The following is a 5,386-nucleotide window of genomic DNA, read 5'->3' as shown; positions in this document are numbered from 1 at the left end:
TATGGCCATGCAGCAAATTATCAACCCAAGGCCTCTGTTATATTGCTTTTCATTACATGTTGGCCTCTGTGATGTGCTGCTTTGAAACACTTTGCAGAGGGCACCTAGAGACTGAGCAGAATGTCCTTTTCTTCCCAAGCCATTTTTAAAAAATCTCGCATGTGCCAACTATAACATACTCTTGGCCTGAAACCCTATGGTTTACATGTACATATCCCACATGTTTGGTTTTCTCTTTATTTCATTATCCTCTGCGCGTTTTGAAGTGGGCTGCAAATGATGTAGTTCAAGCACTGCAAAAAACAAATAGAGCTTAATGGTCAAATGGTATTTTGCCCTGTTTTGTAAATGTGCTGTGGGCCTCAGTTTGCTGGATTCAGTTCACTTCCAAGTCCAGTCAGATCAGGAAGAATGCCTTCTCATAATCTAAATATTGAGTTAGAAGTGACATAAGACTGTCGTTTGCACATCACTATGTGTTATTGCAGTTTATATAAGCTAAAAGTGATTTGACTTCAACTCTGAAACCAAACTTAGAGGGCAGACCTGACAGTATTCAGTGTTATGGTCCTTCTAAGTGATCATTGTGATGTTGTGTTGTGAACCCATTGCTTGGGAAGTGGAATATAATGCTGCTATTTTGCACAGCTGCGAACAAACCTTTGATGTTTTGCACACTGGTATAATATAATGGTCATGTCCCAGTGTTTTCTACAGGCACTGGAGTCTTTGTGATGATGTTTGCAGTTACTGATGCCAGGCCTCGCTCTAGGATGATCTTTTGTACAGTTCATTTTCCCTATATGTCTACTATGAAAATTGCTATTTAGATTTAAGTGTTGTCTGGGGTGTTGCACCACAGTTGCATTCACTTTATCCACATGTTAATAAAAAATCAATACAGTAATTGTTTATGGTGACCATGATGAAATAAATCCAAGTTTCTGTAGGATACCTGGTCTCGTTCACATTGTTTTGATCATTTAACACTTTGTGTATTTGCTTCTGTTATGGCTTAATGTCTGAGCACACATACTTTGTAGAGACCCTGCAGTTGCTTAGCCTCTTATCCACTCACACCACCCACTAATCCTTGATTTGAAGGAAGCCCTTGAGACATGGTTATGTAATAGAAAAAAGTCCATGACCAGTATACTTACTGGGATATGTTGGGGATGTTACCATAGGTTGCCATGAGACTGAAATTCATAAACTCATGAGGTTTCATTGGTTGCATTAACACTAAAACTCATTAAATGGGGTTATTTTTACACAAAAACTAATATACAACCAAGCATGCTGACACATATAAAGAATAATTTTGGCATCCTATCTGTGGCCTGGGTATTCCAATTGGGGCCATACACTGAAATGGGAACACAAGGCAGTTCATTGTAAAACCTTCACAATCTGAGGAGGAGTCTTCATGCACTCATCAAGTCTCATATTCTATATTTGTAATTATTATTTACAGAGATAGAAGACCTAACACTGACGTTTTGTCACTTTAGAGCATGACTACATTCATGGTTTACTGTGTGACAGAATGGAGCTGGTTTAATAAGGGTTTCCTTCTGGTTTTATGAATAAAACACGTGGGCTGGACAGTTCCTTCATGTGATTGGTTAGAATCTGCTGCAGTCTCAAAACTGTCTGTCTCTCTCTCTCTCTCTCTCTCTCTCTCTCTCTCTCTCTCTCTCTCTCTCTCTAGATAGCCACATAGAGTGGAATAGGTCAGCAGAGGAAAGAAAGTGGAACAGGGATAGAGAGAAATAGAAATAAACCAAAGCGAGGCAAATGAAAAGAGTATATGAGAGAAGAGAAACAGGCAGGTTTCCTTTTTTTTTTGTTGCCATCAAATACCATTCCAGTGATGATAAAGAATGCAATCAAACCTTCATTTCATGTCAGCTACATAAAACGGATGTTTTAAAGGTGAAACTTCAACCACCTTAAGCATTAACACTGTCCTTAACTAAGCACACAGACTAGCTTCTGTAAAACTTGACACATTGTCATTTGATTGAACATTGTGTGTGGTGGCACAAAGCAGCACATCATCCTCCCATTATCTATGCTGCTTATGCTGAAGAGCGCTAACCACAGTATATCATATAAAGTTATAAAGATATTTACACTCTTTATCTGCTTGCCCAGCTGTAGCCACTGCCATATTATATATGGCTATAATATTACATATTGCAAATCAGTGAAGTCAAAGAGAATCAGTGGGAAAACAAGCCAGTTTTCTTGTTATAGCTTTGTTTTGTTTTGTTTTGTTTCCTGAGTCTTTACACATTGATTTAATGGCAGAATCCTGGAGCAGCATTATGTAACAGCTTCCCAGTGCAGAGCTGTCAGCCTTCTCTTCGTTATTAAGATTCAGTCCAGGTCTCTTGTCTACCAGTCTGCTTTCTGCATTCTTCGCCACCGTGTCTCTATAGTAACGGGTAGGTAAGTGAATGAGAGCTGGACAAAGTGAGCTGTGTGGGGCTGAGCGTGGGCTGAACCACTGCACAACACATTTACAGGCATACAGTGTATACACAGACACAGACACACACACATACACACAGATAGTGCTTGTGAACATCTGTTGGTGCAGGCATGTGTCCACATCCAGCCATTCAGTTCTGAGTTGCCTCTGGTTTGATCTTGCTGTGTTTACTACTCTGCTGGATGTTCCTTCTCTTTCTTATCAGCAGTAATAAAACAGGACACTGACCGTATACTGTACCACCTTACCATCATGTTCAGGGATTTTAAATCATGGATAACATTACCAGTGGTTCAAAAAACAGCAAATGATGTTGATCTGCACATGAACAATAACCGGAGTACACCAAATAATGATAAATAAGTTTTAAAAGCTGTTTAGTATATAATACAATCCATCCCTCATTCATTACCAACTACTCCAGGTTGTGGAGGCGGTAGGTTCAACAGGGCAGTCCAGACATCCCTTTCCCAAGCAGCATTCACCAGCTCCTCCTGGGGGACTGTGGGGCATTACCAGGTCAAAGGAGATGTATATAATCCCTGCAGTGTTCTAGGTCTACCCCTGGACCTCATACAAGTTGGAAGTGCCCATCAAGCTTCCACTGCAAGGCACTGGCATATCTGAAGCAACTGAGAGAACGCCCCATTGGGATTATGTTTACTCTGATACAACACCCTACCTGCTAATGTCTTTAACTAGATGATGTAAGTATCAAGTTTTGCAGTGTGAGGCAGTTGTGTTAGATTAGGTCGGATTTAACAGGGGAAAATTCTGCTAATGATTCTTTATTGTCTTGTTACATAACTATATGCTGTCATGTTGAAATGACAGGTTTTATATTTAAAATCAGTTATACAATATGTAAAAAGGAGCACACCAGAACCTACGGTGTCCATTGTTATTTTCTCTTTTTTTTATTTCCCGGTGAATCATTTTACACTGCATCAATTTGCATGATGATTCATCCAGTCAGTTTTATGTAACAGGGAAAATCCGAACCCTGGATTAGAAACTATAGGAGCGCTCTAATAACAGACCCGCTGTTTCAATTGACAAATTATCATTTCATTATTGGTTTCCTGCTGTCAAGCTGTAATTTTTGCCACATTTGAGATGTATTCCATTTTTACATCATATTGCACCAAACTTTCTGCCGTAGCGTGTAGTCATAGTAGGAAGCTTTGGTGATTCTTGACCATTGCTTGTTATAAATTGACTGTCACTTTCTTATTTTCATCAGGATAAAAAAAAACACACTTTCTGTGGAAGCAGTTTTCTTTACATTTTTATTTTGATCATCAGTTCAGTTTTAAACGGTGCCTAAAATAACACCAGTCTCCACTGAGGTTTTGTTTTATATTAGTGGTTTATTGAGTATATTTTACACATTTGTTATACATCCGAAGCATGAAGGATGAATAAACACAGATGAGAAAATTGTTTTAACCATGATTTCAGTATGTTCCAGGGTTGTTTCTGTGAATCTAGGTCTAGGTCCAGACATGTGGGTATCGCTGATAAAAGGGTAAAATTCAATGATCTAAATTGTTTATCCCTGTTCTCTTTTACCTCTCTTGTCTCCCTGTTCCTTACCTCTTTGAGTCTCTCTCCTTTCCCTGTGTCCTTTTCTGTCTGCCTCTTATTTGCAAGTCTATTTCAGCACCATGTAGGTGTACTGTTCTAATTTCACTGAGCCTTCATTACCACTCTCTCCAGCTGGAAGAATGACTCAGTGACTGCAGCGCTTCACACAAAGTCACATAAAGCTCACTGACTGTCTTACCCTGTGTCCTAATAATAAGACTTTGTACAATACTGGAACTGAGAGTCCTTTAAAAAATAAACTATATGTGACTCACAGGTGATACAGTGGTACAGTGGTTAGCGCTGTTGCCTCACAGCAAGACGGTTCTGGGTTCGTACTCTGGCCAACCCGATGCCTTTCTGTGTGGCGTTTGCATGCTTCCCCCTGTGCCTATGTGGGTTTTCTTCAGATGCTCCGGTTCCCCCCCACAGTCCAAAAGACATGTTGACTGGTGAGTATAAATTAGACTTCAACTGGAAAGGCTCCTAACGGGAGCAGGCAAAAGATGACAATGTGACTCATGGATGCCTGTCAGAATATAATGCAAATTAACTTTTTAATTTGAGATTTTTTTTCCTCAAAATGTTGTAACCATGAACATACAGCTAATAAAGCTCCCCTTTATTTTCCATGCATTCTTATTCCACATTATCTGACAGTAACATATCATATTCTTTTTTTGGCCACGGTACAAATTCACCCAAGTGAATGCGATATCCCTCGAACTCCAGCTCTCATGCTGATGCCCTTTGAGGTTTGAAGCTCCAAAAACAAACAAATATGTTTAAACCCCTGAGGAAATGTTTGAAAATGTCAAAATAGCAAATGACACACTCCAATCACTTACTGGTTTCAGTCACAAACACCATTAATTTTTCTTTTGTTTTACTTACACGGAAGTTTCCTCTCTAACAGAAGTGCTGCTGAGTAACTAACAGCAGGTACTAAAATATTCTCCTCTTCTTTCCTCCTCCTCCTCCTCCTCCACTGTCTCATGTCTTCTCACTCCTCAGTCTTCTACATTTGCACTGTTAATCCTGTGCCTTGCAGGGAAAACACCCACCTAGTTTGTTATGCAAGAAGAAGAGAGAGGATGAGTGCACAACAATAGGTGCGGTAGCTTAGTGGCAGAGCACCTGGCTGAGAAGACTGTGACGAGTCACTATGGAGTTATAAGAAGAACTTAGCCTAGAGGGTGTGAACAACACATTAGCAATACACACCTCTATCTCTGTATATCTCTCTTTCTCTCTATTTCCCTCACTCTCATGCTCTGTGTGTGTTTGTGTGTTCTTGTACTT

The sequence above is a fragment of the Monopterus albus genome, unplaced genomic scaffold (genome assembly GCF_001952655.1).
Source record: "Monopterus albus unplaced genomic scaffold, M_albus_1.0 scaffold88.1, whole genome shotgun sequence".
Taxonomy (NCBI): Eukaryota; Metazoa; Chordata; class Actinopteri; order Synbranchiformes; family Synbranchidae; genus Monopterus; species Monopterus albus.
This window is presented reverse-complemented; position numbering follows the sequence as displayed.